Below are 16816 nucleotides of genomic sequence, written 5' to 3'. Positions count from 1 at the left end.
CCACTGTCAACATTCTGGGAACCCACCTGGCACAAACTTTTAAAGCCAGCACTTTCAGTATTCTGCAGAAACTTACTTCGCCTATCCCAACGTAGCGTGGCAAATCGTTCACTGTGATGCGTCTGTCACCAGTCACCAAACCGTTAACTCTCTGCACATAGTCTGGAGTGTGTGCAGTACGAGGCCTGCCGTTGAGAGCACAATCCTCAAAATTGCCGTGCCCGCTTTCATCACGTAACCTGCCTGCCCACCGACTAACTGTACTGCGATCGACAGCAGTATCTCCCTGCACCATTTTCAACCTCTTGTGGATGTTCTCCACTGTCTCGTTTTCACAGCACAGGAATTCTATGACAGCACGTTGCTTCTGACGAACTTCAAGTGTAGCAGCCATCTTGAAGACATGCTGTGACGGCGCCACTCACGGGAACAGGTTGAACTAAGTTTGAAAACAATCGGGAAGGATGTATCTACACAATGTAAAACTGTCACAGATGCAGCATGAAAACTGTATTTTTACAATAATAGTGTGCATTTTTTTGGAGTGACCCTCGTATGGTTCCTTGAACATTACAAAAGTCGTGATTTGGTGATGCTCTGCAACGTGCTCCCATTCTGTTCACAAGGTTCGTAAGAAGTTGTAGTGATAGGGCGCTCCAATCCTCTAACAGCGAGGTCCACAACAGCCGGATGGTCGTTGGTTTGGGGTTGGGTTGATTTGGGGAAGGAGACCAAATGGTGAGGTCATCGGTCTCATTGGATTAGGGAAGGAAACCTGCCGTGTCCTTTCAAAGGAACCATCCTGGCATTTGCCTGAAGCGATTTAGAGAAACCACGGAAGACCTTAATGACGATGGCTGGACGCGGGATTGAACCATCGTCCTCCCGAATGCGAATACAGTGTGCTGACCACCGCGCCACCTAGCTCGGTGGATGGTCGTTGGTGAATGTGGATGTGGCGCAAATACATCTCCCCAACGCATCCCACACGTGCTCGATGTGATTTAAGTCGGGGAGAACGGGAAGCCCAGTCTATTCACCGAATGTTCTCTCGTTCCAAGAGTGCAGTTCGATGAGGTCACGCATTATCATCCACAAAAATGCAATCAGTGCCGAATACACCCCTGAGCAGGCGCACATGGCGAAGTCGCAATAACGTTGACCGGTGATGATGACGATGATGATGAGTTGGGTTGAGGAGGCGCTCGACATCACGGTCATCAGCGCCCTGGCGAAAAGTCAACATGAAATCTAATGGGTGGGGACGAAGGCTGTCCCCACATGCGGAGCAGTTTATAACGAACTAAAGTCTGCCGACCTTCCCCACCAGTTTAGAGATGAGGCCTGATAGTTCACAAAATTTCATCACTCTGTTAACACTGGTATCGGTATCTGCGAGGACGGTGGGCAGATCTCCAGCGAGACCAAGGGCTGCCCTATTATCAGTAAACAGGACACACGTAGCCACAATATGCTGAACTGAAAGCGGCACGCCACGAACTTCACAGAAAGGTGGATCCTCCCCCCGGAGGAGGAAGCAACGTGTGAAATGGCTATGCCCGATGCACAGTCTGGTGAGCAAAACCTTCTTCCAGCGGCAAGGCTGATATGAAGTCCGCCAAGCTTTTGTAGTCGATTTGTTGTCAGACACCTGCAACCATTCATTCTCCCACTGATGCATGATGCATCTGTCAGAAAATGAGACAATGGCGTGCAACGGGATGGGACATTGATGGACAACACCATCCCAACATGCCTCCTTGGCAGCTTTATCAGCCATGTCGTTACACTGTATCCCAACGTGGCCAGGTACCCAGCAAAAGACTACCTTGCCACGGCGTTGGAGCCGCTGTAAGCAGTCATGGATGAGCTGAATCAGCGGGGCTACCGGATACATTTCGTGAAGCGCTTGCAGTGCACTAAGAGAGTCGAAACAGACAAGGAAACTCGTACTTGACTGGTGAGTGTTCCGTGTTCAAAGATTTGGAGGTCAGTATGCCCTTGCAACATTTTGTCTGCCCAGACCATCAAAGGTGCATTAGGCGTTCCCCCCTCTTGCCATATCATTGTATATCCAGAATCACTGTCAGACTGAATCTACCATCGCTACCCATTTCCTCGTTGGTCCTCGTTCTTGGCACAACCGTAATGGGTACCGCCGACTTGTCGGTGTCAATGGAATGCATCGTACTGATGGTCGGGCAAAGAGAACACTTCCACGCAGTCCCCGCGTCCCTGTGGAGCGTGAGATTTCGTGCCTTGAAATCTTGTTAAATGTAGTTACAACTGCACCTTGTGTTTCACATGGGTCCCTTCTCTTTTGTTTCATAATGTAGCGGTCATCTGCAGCTGTAGCTGACCGCGTCGACCACCTCCACTCCTTAGGGCAGTAGTGCCTATGGTTCGACGCTCCCCCTGTACGTGAAACAAATCTATGAGCAGCACCATAATACTGGGCTACACTTGCCATACTTCGGCCTTTTTCCGCTTTTCAATGATTTTTTTCCCCGTGTGAAGTATCTAAATGTTGTCTACGGGCCATGTTGTAATGAAGACCACCTCCACAGTGCATCGTAACTGCTCGCTGATTGACACACAGCCCATTCCCGTAACTTCAACTGCATCGTATTGCAGGGCCACCCCCATAAGGCGCTACAGTCACTCTCTCCTCACCTGACGACAGCTTTCTGTGCACCACTGAGAGACCTCTGGCAACACGCTCCCGCACTTTCCATTTATTTCCATAGAGTAGTTACTATATTGTGGTACTTTACCTATCTTGTCCTTGCAATGTACTTCCGTGGTTGCAAACTCTTAGCAATCATGTTCACTGGAGTATCCCTTATATAAGTTACTTCACATGCCTGCAGAGGAAGTAATTCATTATTGTCACGCCTGGTGACAGAATTTGAGAGACCATTTGTTGTGTTGTGGTGTGTGTGTGTGTGTGTGTGTGTGTGTGTGTGTGTGTGTGAGAGAGAGAGAGAGAGAGAGAGAGAGAGAGAGAGAGAGAGAGAGAGAAAATGGCTAAGCACTATGGGGTCAGCAGTCCCATAGACTTAGAACTACTTAAACCTAACTAACCTAAGGACATCACACACATCCATGCCTGAGGCAGGATTCGAACCTGCGACCATAGCAGCCACAGAGAGGGAGAGGGAGAGTAAAAAAATTTAAATGAACTATTGTTTTTATGAATACGTTCCGAAGAAGTGGCAACTGCGCATCTGAGATGGGATAACGTGTTTTCCGCCAGAATTTAGCCCGTTATGTTAATGACCGTGTATGAGTTAGATCTTTGTCTTGCTCACCCTGGAGCAATTAGCGTTTTATTTGAGACTGCGGTGGTTGCATGCTAATCATCTTCAACAGCCAAACTAGTTAGCTCTGTAGCGCTACTTATTACCAGCAAAGAAACGTCAGGCACAGAATCAGATGAAAATACTCTACTGCGCTTTTCGTAAAGAGATCTTACAACGAAATTTGATCAGTTAGTGGGAGCGAAGTTTTCTTTTTTCAAAGATTTGGCTCACAAGCGAAAAAATGAAATGGTCACTAGACGTTTCATTAGGTATGATCTCTAGACAGATTAGCAACACTGAAGTGACCGACTTGGTAGCAGAGGACTAAGTGCAACTACGTTTGTCTCTGTCACAAAGAAGAGCAACTCTTGTCCTCATATCAGAAAAAGTGTATTTGGCACCTGATAGAACTAGTGAAAACAAAGCAAAGGAATTATCAGTCGGTCGAATTCGAGAACAGGGACAAAAATTTCTATAACTTACAAAAAAGAAATGACATTAATAGCAAAACCTACACAAAACATAAATAAATTTGGTACGAGTATAAATATCAAAGATGCTACGGCAGTAATATTGTATTCCATTTTCATCATTTTAACGTAGTAAGCAGCTGTTGGGCTTAAAAGCAGAACAGCAGTTAATGTGTGTGTGTGTGTGTGTGTGTGTGTGTGTGTGTGTGTGTGTGTGTGTGTGTGTGTGCGTGTGTGTGTGTGTGAGAGAGAGAGAGAGAGAGAGAGAAAATCGTGGGTCCTCTTCCGAACAGCAGTAGCGCAAACTCTGACACAGATGTCCAAGTGATTAAATGTTTGTCCTATCGTCCAGTTCCTATACACTGATTAAAATTTGATTGTTGCAAGAGAAGATCAATGAGCACGTTAGGAAAAAAAAAAGAGCTGGCACGAGAGTAGTGATGGAAGGACTGAATCACACAGATTTGTGCATAGTGAGAGGACGCTGGGGGAAAGGGTTCTACACGTGCAGACGAGGAGCACGTGCAGACGCCAGCCTTTGACTTTTGTGAGCAATGTGTGTCTGTCAAAAGGTTTCTACACTTATTGCAGTTTCGATAATTTAGTTTTTCGTTAACAATTCGGTGCAACGTTGTGCGGGACACGTACGGAAATTACATAGCAGGCTCATTAGCTCTAAAGCGAAACTCCCCCTCCACTTCTGTACTAGCATACTTAAAGGGTACGCTACAAAGAAGAGGGCACGGTGACGAGTACAGCCTCCGAATTATGTGACAACTGTGAAAGCTTTTTAAATAAAACAACGTTTTACATTTTATTCTTCATGTCCACATGTTTCAAATGCTTCAAATGGGTCTGAGCACTATGGGACTTAACACCTGAGGTCATCAGTCCACTAGACTTAGAACTACTTAAACCTAACTAACGTAAGGACATTACCCATGTCCATGCCCGAGGCAGTATTTGAACCTGCGACCGTAGCAGCAGCGCGATTCCGGACTGAAGCGCCTAGAACCGCTCGGCCACATCGGCTGGCTAACTTTTGCAAAGAGACCAAATCGGGTGGGGCCCAGTCGGGCCTGTATGGAGGATAATCAAGAACAGTACACCCAACCCGTCGGATTGTTGCAGATGTCGCAGCGCTCGTGTGTGTCAGGCATTGTCACGCTGAAGGAGACTCCATTTTGCAAAGAATAGTCACAGCAGTGACCGTAACAGACACTCGGCGTAGTTATCTATTTCGACTGACATTTCAACTCACTGTCAATGACACTTTACCGAAGTACGAGAACTTACCCGCGCTGGAAATATTTGTGGAAGCCACTTCCCAAGTTCTACCTGATCATTGGGGATCACGTGTATTAAAAAAGTTCTCATCTACAAAATTCGCATAGATTCCGATAAGCGCATGATTCGCTGTACTTTAGTACCGCAAAAATTGACAGAACAGCTGATGCAAAACGGATGTAAATTGTTGAATATTTCACTGGCACGAATTAGCCACATTAAACTTTCCTTAAACCATCATTACAACAGATGGCATGACCCGGATTCAGTCTACTCCAACGTCTATGCTACCAATAGCTTTATCAACATTTCTCTAAGTGTATTTAACCAATACATATTGCTTTTTTGTGAATTACAGGCTGTATGATAAGCGACATATATCCATTATGACTAGACATCGATACTGCTAGAATCGATAGTCGATATACCGCCGTGTTGTAGTAACACAGTGACTGTTAGCGTGCACTTAAATACAGTAGTAAACCAACCGGATTGCTGCAGTGACAGTCATAAGTCCGCAGCAAGTGTTATGATGAAACAATACAGTTCAGCAATACACTAGTAATGTAGACGTTCAGCAATAAACACAAAACTGATCAAGCACGGAAAGTCCGAAATCGAAAGAGAAACTTTTCCTATTCAGAAAAGATGATCATTGCCGCATAGTATCTGACAGAAAAAAAAATCATCTTGCGCCCAACACAGCCACAAATCAATGAGCTGCAGGACTCTGGGCTCTACAGAAAAACAACAACAACAACAACAACAACGGATCTCACTTTCTCAACCCCCCACCCTCGATTTTTTCGATATTACCGTCGTAGTGGACATAATTTATCGCATAATTGTAAATGATTATAATTAGATTATGCATGCAAAAAAAGCCCCTATGATGAGGAAAAACATGCTGGAAACAAATCGTTGTGTCTTATATTCAAACAAAATAAATGCGGTGAGTGTAGAAATACAAAACAAAACATTATTTCAGTGGTATAAGATAAAGTCTTGTAGGGATATACGACCTCCTTTCGCTCAGCGCTCGGATAAATTATTAACAATCAGCTTAATCAACTTCTCTGGCTTGTGTAATTTCACCGCTGAGATGAGTGTAGGTAATGTTCGTCGCGTTTCGATCAAGCGAGCTTAGCAATTAACCTAGGTCGCGCTGTTGGTACAAGTTCAAATCCTGCCTGCGCACTTTTTTCCGGTTTCACCGTACAAATTGCCATTAATTAATGTATTTCAAGCAAAATTATTCAAAAATAGCCAGTCGTTACGATCAACGTGTATTCCCTTCATTACATAATGCATTACAGAATCGTATTTCTCGCTACCACGTGCATCGCTTGTAGCGCTAGAACAGAATTCCAGGTGGCACTTCTCGTAGAAGCAACTTAAACACAAATTCGTAGATAATGATGTTTGGTTTGTGGGGTGCTCAACTGCGCGGTCATCAGCACCTGTACGAAGTCCCAATTTTTTCACAGTCCAGTGTAGCCATTGTCACGAATGATGACAATGAAAATGATGATGATGATGATGAGAACACGAACACCCAGTCCCCGGGCAGAGAAAAATCCCAACCTGGGCGGGAATTGAACCCGGGACCCTGTGATCCACAGGCAGCAATGCGAACCACTCGACTACTAGCTGCAGAGACATATTCGTGAAGCAGGACGCACATTTAATGAAAGCTACTGCTTTGCGGGTACACGAACTTTTCACAATCAATACCGGAAAACATTTTAAATACAAGGAGGCTGTTATTTCTTCGATCAACTTCGGTAAGAACAACGCGTGTTTGACTACTCCTGTGAAAGCAGGTGCCTGAATTGATACAGAATTAAATAAAGACTTTTTATGAACATTCCCTCGAAGCGATTACTCTATTAGTCTTTAGCAAGTGGGGAGCACTTTGAACTTTGTTCGTGAAAATTTTTAACCTGCCTGTAAAAATAAGCATCACAGGGCTGGAAAATCTGTACCACTAGCGAGGTAGCCGTGAAAGTTAATCACTGCGGTATGTTTGCATGATCCAAACATCACGAACATTACAGGTACGCGAGGTACGCACGAAACTTCAACATCGACTTTCACGGAAATTAGAAGGCGTTACACGAAAAGTAGCTAGCCAGGTACTCAGGACAGGAGCCTGTATGGTTATGCGACAGTGGATATCAGCGCTGTCAGAAGATGAATTTGTCGCTGTAGCAAAACTGAAGGGCAGCCACCGTTGGCTGACGAAACGCGAAGCGGCAGGCCAATGACTGCAGTTACAACATTCAACGAGCCGATGACATCATTTGCTGTGGCCGCCGGATGGATGCTGATAATTTGTGCAGCACTACCTTCCTCAGGAAAGGCAGTGTGATGACGATTATTCAACAGTTGGGGGTTTGTGCGACATGGATACCAAGAATGTTAACCTAAAAAAAGCTGTTGAACTCTTGAAGTCGAAACATGGGTTCATTTGTTTCGGAAGAGAATTACAGAAACATTTAATGGAATGGCATCACAGAAACTCGTCGAAGAAGAGTCCGATCGGTAGGGAAAGTTATGGATGCGGTATTCTGGGATGCAGAGGGTATGATTATGGTTGCTTTTGTGGAACGATGATGCATAATACATTCTGTCCAATACAGCTAAAACCACGTCTTCAGCGAGTTGCGCCCCCCCCCCCCCCCAAAAAAGCTATGGCGCATCTTGTTCTTTTGCATGAAAACGCAAGCCAGTCGTCACACCACGGAAGAGATTGTAAAAACTGGATGGGAAGTCTTGCTTCATCCGGCATACAGCCCTGATCTGGCACCAGCACACTTTCATCTATTCGCGCCGCTCAAAGCAGCTCATCGTGGGATTCACTTTGAAGATAAGGAGGCGGTGAAAACAGACGTGCGTCACTGGCTTTGGACGCAGGACTATCCGTTTTAGCACACTGGAATACTTGTTAAAAGACGGACCGAAACTGTGGAAATGGACGGTGATTATATTGAAAGGTCATAGATTAATCGTCAATGTTGTCGTTTCCAGCTTAGGCAGTTGTTGAAATTCTTGTCGAAAACGAGGCATTACTTTTTGACTGATCTTCGTACTAAATGCATTCTCAGGTCGTTGTTCATAGTATGCCCAACCAGTATACAGGGTGAAAAGTATTTAAACCGACAAACTCTAGAAGTTTGTAGGGGACATCAAAACAAATATTTTTCCTTAATGTCATTTTTTCCTATGAGGACTATTTAAACTGGTGGAAGGCAGTATTACGCTCTTCAGTTGTTAGAGGCCGTATTGCGATCTTCAGTTGTAGGCAACTGCTGTCCACCAGTGTAGTAATGCACTGTGTGTTTACTAATGGAGCGATACACCTGGAGTGAGTACACTGATATGGTTGGTGGGTACTAAGTAGCGCACCACAACGGACGAGCTGCACAGCGGGTTTATCAACAACAATATGCTAATCACCGTATCCCGCACCATACGACCTTTGCTGCTGTGTACCAACGTCTGCGTGAGACCGGGTCATTTAGCAGATTACCTGGAGGGACGCCGTCGCACGGTAAGAACGCTGCAATTTGAGGAAGCTGTCTTGCAGCATGTGGAGCGGGATCCTTCAATCAGCACTCGTGCAATTGCACGTAACATGGGGGCGAATCAGACGAATGTAAGAACAGTCCTTCGAGAGCAATTGTTACATCCATTTCATTTACAGTGTGTCCACAACCTGGAACCAGTTGATTATCCACCCAGAGCACAGTTTTCGGAGTGGTACCTGGAACAGTGACAAATGCATCCTACATTTCCATTGTCTGTATTGTTTACCGATGAAGCAACGTTCGGTCGTGGTGGAGTCTTCAACATGCACAATTCGCATGTTTGGAGTGAGGATAACCCACATGCCACAGTTACTAGTGCTCATCAAGTGCGGTTCTCCGTTAATGTGTGGGTCGGTGTTGTTGGGGACTGTTTAACTGGGCCGGATCTGCTACCTAGGCCATTAAACGGCAGGCACTGTTACAATTTCCTCGCCAGAGCATTGCCAGAATTGCTGAAAGACGTCCCGCTCCCTACAAGACAACGCATATGGTTCCAACACGACGGGATGCCGACACATTTCAGTCGTAGTGTGCGTCGATTCCTGGATCGATGGTTCCCAGAAATGTGGATTGGCAGAGGTGGTCCAGTACCGTGGCCTGCTCGATCCCCAGATATGCCACCTCTGGACTTTTTTTGTGTGGGGAGATTTGCGCAACCATGTTTACGCAACTCCTGTTGCATCAGAAGAGGATCTGGTTGCCCGGATAGTAGCAGCAGCAGCAGGAACAATTCAGGATACTCCTGAACGTGATCCGTTGGTGTAACCTTTGTTTACGTGTCAATGGAGGTATTTTTGAAAATCTACTGTAATTGAAATTGGGCTGTGTTAATTTGTTGTCTCTTGGTCATAAAAATTGGGAAAGTGTTTGTTGGTTTAATTAACCTTTCACCAGAGAAACCTTCCTCTACCGGTTTAAATACACCTCATTAGGGAAAAATATTTGTTTTGATGTCCCCTACAACCTCCCAGAGTTTGTCGGTTTCAATACTTTTCACCCTGTATGTGCGCTTCATAACCAGTCAGTAACTGCGGTAAGAAGGAAGCTAGGGACAGGCCGACTGCTTTCTGCTAGCGTCGGGAGATGGCAGCAGTGAGGGTGGCGGTGTGCTCATTTGTAGGCGTCACAGGCAGTCGGAAGCGAGCGTTTATCACGTCGCGCCGCTAATGCATTCCAGGGTCCCCATTGTCAAGGCGACAATGGCTGCAGGGACCCCCCTTCTGGTTGGCCGGACACGACAGGCTCTCGATCGTCTTCCAGTACAAGTGCTCCGCCGTACCGAGAGCAGAAACTGATGAATGCCTCAATTAGGGGAAAAAGCGCCGAAGAGCGTCACCACCCACGTAGGCCACACGTTCAAACTCCGGAGAATAAGGAAAATCGTCCTTTAACATAGAGTAATTCACCATCAACTGTTCTGGCTGTTGATATCTGCAGCGTTAAATTAATGCTTAAGTACTACGGAAGTTGACAGGAACAAAGCTGTTAATATGGAAGGGTCTTTCAGACCACTTTTGTATCTACCTGCTTGTGGAAGGGAGGAGGATGAAGATCATCATTCTTGTGGATGTTTCAGAGGACACGAAAATTACGGCAATCCCGTTACGCAAACGTGTGCAACTCGGTCATGTGTTCCAGCCTGTCTGATGTGTCCAACAACGTAGCTACAAAGACTACGACGCATTTTTCAACTGCCTGTCACTGATCTCAAAGTCTCAGAAAAAAAAGAAAATAAAAAAAATAAAAAAAATTAAGACAAATACAAAACCAATTAAATACACAGAAAAAATGGTTCAAATCGTTCTGAGCAAAAAAATGGTTCAAATGGCTCTGAGCACTATGGGACTCAACTGCTGTGGTCATCAGTCCCCTAGAACTTAGAACTACTTAAACCTAACTAACCTAAGGACATCACACACATCCATGCCCGAGGCAGGATTCGAACCTGCGACCGTAGCAGTCGCACGGTTCCGGACGGAAGGGCCTAGAACCGCTCGCCCATAGCGGACGGCGTACACAGAAACACAAATCGCTAAAGAAGGTTAAATGTTTTGGAGAAACTATACAGCAGGATGGACCAGAAGTATTTGCAACTGATGTAAGAGTTAATAAAATGGAAAAGAACATACGGTTTGACAAAAAACGCCGACAACTAGAAAAGGATATCTAAAAATTCAAAACTAACACACTACACCATAGTGGTAAGACCAGAATGTTTACATGTGTGTACGCTTAAACAAACTATGAGCTCGGCAGAACAGAGGTATTCGAAAGATGGATTATTATAAAAATAATGGGTGCTATACAAACTACCGATGATTGGGAAATGAGAAGCAACGTGGAGATTAACGAAAACATGGAAAAGATATCAGAAGCAAATGGAAGAATGAAGCTTAATCTTCTTTGGACACCTCTACTGACTGAATGAGAACAGGCTAATGAAACAAATATTACAACAGTTCTGGAAAAAAAATCGACTATAGCGTGTATTACAGAGAAAAACAATAAAGAAACACCATCAAAGAATTGGAAATAACGAAAACAAACTGTTTAAAAATGAAACAGTAAATTTAGATGGCTTTCAGGGCAGAAGAAATAACAACTGTAGAACAACAAGGATAGAAGGAAGGAGAATACAACATGAGAAGATGGAATACTGAAAAACAGGGCATAACAACAAAGATAAAAGAGGAGATGAAGCTTTTGGAATCTAGTTGGTCAACATGAAGATTTAAAGGCAGATATTTTATCTATAACTGATAAGAAATTGTAATTTTTTAAAGAAAAAATGGTTCAAATGGCTCTGAGCACTATGGGACTTAACTGCTGAGGTCATCAGTCGCCTAGAACTTAGAACTACTTAAACCTAACTAACCTAATGGCATCACACACATCCATACTCGAGGCAGGATTCGAACCTGCGACCGTAGCAGTCGCACGGTTCCGGACTGTAGCGCCTAGAACCGCTCGGCCACTCCGGCCGGCTTTTTTATAGACAGAGAGTTGTTTATTGATAATAGAGTCATTTGGGGAAAGTCCGAGCTGCTACTAATATATTAACACAGAGAGGCTGCGTTCCGGTGTAACGACAGGCGCCGCCACGAAGGTGAAGAACGCAAGAGCAGAGGAGGCTGTGAGACGTCAGCCAATAGCACGCTGTCGAGGACCGCACCACGACAGCAGTGACCTCTAGCTGAAGAGAATATAAGGGCCGCTCCTGCCAGCCTCGACCGGGCATTATAGGACAGACACCAGTCGGCCTGGATTAGAAGAGAGCACTAGAAGAGCTGTTACTTGTGATCCATATCCATTACTTGCATGGACATTCTATATAGCGAAAGACATTTATTATTTGCATGTCGCCAATACCTTGCGACACGACATTGTAAACCAAAGTTAAGTATTAGAATTATACAGGGCGTTACAAAAATGTTCGGCCAAACTTTCAGGAAACATTCCTCACACACAAAGAAAGAAAATATGTTATGTGGACATGTGTCCGAAAACGCTTACTTTCCATGTTACAGCTCATTTTATTACTTCTCTTCAAATCACATTAATCATGGAATGGAAACACACAGCAACAGAACATGTGCACTGAAATGAGGATTGACACATTGTCGGATGAACCATTCGCAGAAGTGTACCCGTGGAGGCCAATCAGCTGCTGATATTGCCTGCACACGCTGTACATGGTATGGAAACAACTGGATCTCCCATAGCACTCTCCATACCGTGACGTGGTCAACGTTACCTTGTACAGCAGCAACTTCTCTGACGCTGACATTAGCGTTATCGTCAACTGCACGAAGAATTGCAGGTGTCCTCGTCGTTCTAGGTCTTCCCCAGTCGCGAGTCATAGGCTGGAATGTTCCGTGTTCCCTAAGACGCCGATCAATTGTTTCGAACGTCTTCCTGTCGGGACACCTTCGTTCTGGATATCTGTCTCGATACAAACGTACGGCGCCACGGCTATTGCCCCGTGCTAATCCATACATCAAATGCGCATCTGCCAACTCCGCATTTGTAAACATTGCATTGACTGCAAAACCACGTTCATGATGAACACTAACCTGTTGATGCTACGTACTGATGTGCTTGATGCTGGTTCTGTAGAGCAGTGAGTCGCACGTCAACACAAGCCCAGAAGTCAACATTACCTTCCTTCAATTGGCCAACTGGCGGTGAATCGAGGAAGTACAGTACATACTGACGAAACTAAAATGAGCTCTAACATGGAAATTAAGCGTTTACGGACACATGTCCACATGACATCTATTCTTTATTTGTGTGTGAGGAATGTTTCCTGAAAGTTTGGCCGTACCTTTTTGTAACACCCTGTATATTAATACATTCATCTGCTGACGGGCGTTGATATATGGTATATCAACGGGGACAGGCGAGAAATTATGCCCCGACCGGGACTCAAACCCGGGATCTCCTGTTCACATGGCAGACGCTCTATCCATCTAAGCCACCGAGGGCACATAGGATAGTGCGACTGCAAGGACTATCACGCGCACGTCTCCTGCGAGACGCACATTCTCACCTTTTATGTCCACACACTACATTCGTAGTGTTTCTACCCAACACTCATTACTCGTGGAAGATTCAAAATGGTTCAAATGGCTCTGAGCACTATGGGACTCAACTTCTGAGGTCATTAGTCCCCTAGAACTTAGAACTAGTTAAACCTAACTAACCTAAGGACATCACACACATCCATGCCCGAGGCAGGATACGAACCTGCGACCGTAGCGGTCTCGCGGTTCCAAACTGCAGCGCCTAGAACCGCACGGCCACTTCGGCCGGCTACATTCGGATAATATGTGTGCATCCGCACAGAAGAAGAAGATCATGGCCGGTTCAAAATGGTAAAATGTGTGTGAAATCTTATGGGACTTAACTGCTAAGGTCATCAGTCCCTAAGCTTACACACTGCTCAACCTAAATCATCCTAAGGACAAACACACACACCCAAACCCCGAGGGAGGACTCGAACCTCCGCCGGGGCCAGCCGCACAGTCAATTGACTGCGGGGCCTAGACCGCTCAGCTAATCCCGCGTCATGGCTGGTGTTGCCAGAACTATATACTTATATGGATATGGTGTATGTTCTTTCGGACATGTCCGAAAGAACAGACACCATATCCGTATAAGTATAAAGTTAAGTATTGTCAGTCTACTCTATTGTAATAAAAACCATTAATGTGATTTGCTTGAATTGTTGTATATCTATCCGAGAAAGCAGCATCCTTTAGGCACCATAAGAGAGGGAAGGACCCTACAGGTTGTATCGTGAATGCATTTGCCAAGTTGTTTCAGTCTCTCTACCTAGGTTTGTGTGGTGCGTTACGCCTATCCCTTCGCAGTTACTGAAGGGGAGACTCAATTCCGAAATTTCATTTATTTTCAAAAACACTGTAATGACTATTAGACATCGTTGGATTGCAATATGTACAGCATGAGGGGTCGCGACACAATGACTGCTGCCACAGTGGTCGAGATATTATTACCTGTCCGTCGGAGGCCTGCATCTGATACACTGCTGGCAAGACACGAAATGCAAATGAAAGTTTGCACAGCCATTTGGTCCCAAGAGTTCCAAAAGAGAGAAAAAAAGAAAAAAATAGTTTTTTATGTTTCTCAGTTCAGACGGGGTTTCTGACGACTGAAAAGAGCAGTAGTCCCCCACTCCTTTTTTCACCCTACTAGAAGATCTGCTTATCTAGAGATCAACGATAACTCAGGCAGTCTACAAGACGTTTCCTGCAGAAGGAAAAATTCAAGGAAAACGCTACACTGGCCTGGAAATTACAAGAATAAGGGTCGCAGGAGCAGGAAGGGAAAACTAATGGTGCTGGCGAATTTTAATGGGTTTGTCTCTCGTACTAGCATTCATTTTCTAATAAAATTTTAAAACCTGTTTTCCCGTACGTTTGTTTATCTATGTTCAGTGCAAATTTTTTATCCTGAATAATAAACAAAATGAATAAAATTTTTGCAGGAAGAAGTATTGATGCATTTGCATACTTCTATGCATGAAATATGGTCGGAAACGCAGTTTTTTCTATTTTGTTATCACATTTATGTACCAATAAGTAAAGATAATCATAGTTTGAAACTTGAAAAGAAATACTGAAAGTAAATTAACAACATTTCTCATAAAACGAATGCACAGAACGGTTGAGAAAAGAGAAATAGCTTTTGAATGTAGCTAAAAAATCTAGATTGTGAAGCTTGAGGTCTGAGTACCAAACGCTGGGTTTCAAGATTACCTTTAAATCATATTGAAAGTTTATAACTAAGGAAAAAAAGAAGTTCTGCACTTCAAATGATGGGTAATGTTATTTCTTATGCGAAAGATAGCATTTTAAAAGCCAGTTGGCATCAGCAAAGTTGAGAAAAATTTAAATTTTTGAGCGGAGTCTCTCAAGCTGCATCCAGTCTACTCCAAATCCTAAAGCCGTAGTTGGTCTGTTTCTGTCCAAAAATTTGTACGGGTAAGAGGTTCCTCGGTAGACGTCTCCCACCGGGAAAATTCTTTGTCTTTTAGTAGGACTTTCTTCTTCGTTAGTTCCATCTTTTACCACATATATATGCAAAAATAGGATTCTAGGTTTTCTGGATTTTGGTTTTGTTCACCACGCACATGTCGGCAGCAGTCGGCACTCTGATTTTGCATTGCAGTGCTGCCCTGCGGAAGTCTAGTGCAATGCTACCCCTGAGGGATGCATCTATGCTGCGTGTTTTAATTCTTGAGTATTCAACATCAGTAATTTTTTTATTGTTCAGCTACCGATAACTTTATCGAGACATTCTTCTTTTCTCGCCGTTACGTTTCGCATTACTGGATCAGCTACTTTTACTTGAGTCAGGAAGCTGAATTACAAAACGCTGCACTCACAACATATTTTCCTTCCCGGAAGCGAAGCTTCGATATGCCAGAACCTACCGAGACGGATGCCGGCATGACTCATTTCACAAAGCCGCGGTCGATTTCCTGTGGCAGCCTTGTCAACTGAAGCGCTGCGTCTAACGATTTCGACATTCGAAACTGTCTTCCTTCAGTATGACACAATGTTTCGAGAAGTAGAGAATTCGCCACGGCATTTCCTTACTTATAAATGACCAATCCAGTAAGTCCAGTGATTCCCAGCCTGCGGATAATTACTCTCGAAGGGTAAAATGAAATTTTCTGAGAGGTCAATGCTACAGAATTCGACTCTTTTTCAGTCACGAAACTAAATTATTTTCAAAAGGTCATTACTATTATCACCGTTTTGTAAGACTCTAATACTGAGTGTATAAATTAGCAATACGCAACTAATCTTTCTCAGTTATTAGCATTAATGCGGTGGATATTACAGGTTCGTCACATAGTCCAGCCACTACACACACGTTGTGCTTTGTACCGTACATCGCTGATGATAAAAGTGAAACATATACGCAGCAAATGCTACATGTCTCGAGACAATGTCTTCTCCAAGGTGTAGATAGTATCTGCAGTAGTCCAGAAATTACTTCATTACTCACCTCGAAACAGATAAATGAAATAATTGACAGTACGACACGGCAGTAACTACATAAGGTCTACTGTAGTTCTGTACAGAGTATTATTATTATTATTATTATTATATTATTATTATTATATTATTATTATTATTATTATTCACAAAGCAAAGTCTTTCATTCTACAGTTTAGTTAGGTGTTGAAGTTTGTGATAACATAGGGGTGGGGAGGATACTAGATAACATCTAATTGCACTCAGGGACAATGGTCTAACAAAGTTTGGGAACCTCTACCGATTACAATGCGCGAAATCTTCGCGTGCATTTCCTATTGGAGATGGTTGGCTTGACCCCGCCCCCCCCCTTTTTTTTAATAACAGAAGTTACTGGGTCACAGTGGACGGTAAATGTTCAATAGAGAGAAGAGTAACATAATTTCTGTCTTATGTAATTTTACGATTGTATTCTGCATAATTTGGTGTAGCTAAAATGCTGCTATAACTAGAGCTCATTTCACTTTTTTATTATTACTTTATTATCAGCAAGCTGCAATACACTTACATTATTCTGTATATCTAATTTATTAAGGGCCGGCCGCGGTGGTCTTGTGGTTCTGGGCGCGCAGTCCGGAACCGCGGGACTGCTACGGTCGCAG

General features: G+C 44.1%; 1 protein-coding gene across 1 annotated transcript in view; it reads right to left on the bottom strand.

Moving 5' to 3' along the window:
* Nucleotides 1-16816, bottom strand: part of LOC126278126 (signal-induced proliferation-associated 1-like protein 2) — a 788230-nt gene that overhangs the window by 726178 nt on the left and 45236 nt on the right. The gene's annotated exons all lie outside the window — the stretch shown is intronic.

The sequence above is a fragment of the Schistocerca gregaria genome, chromosome 6 (assembly GCF_023897955.1).
Source record: "Schistocerca gregaria isolate iqSchGreg1 chromosome 6, iqSchGreg1.2, whole genome shotgun sequence".
In the NCBI taxonomy this organism is placed as follows: Eukaryota; Metazoa; Arthropoda; class Insecta; order Orthoptera; family Acrididae; genus Schistocerca; species Schistocerca gregaria.
This window is presented reverse-complemented; position numbering and strand designations above follow the sequence as displayed.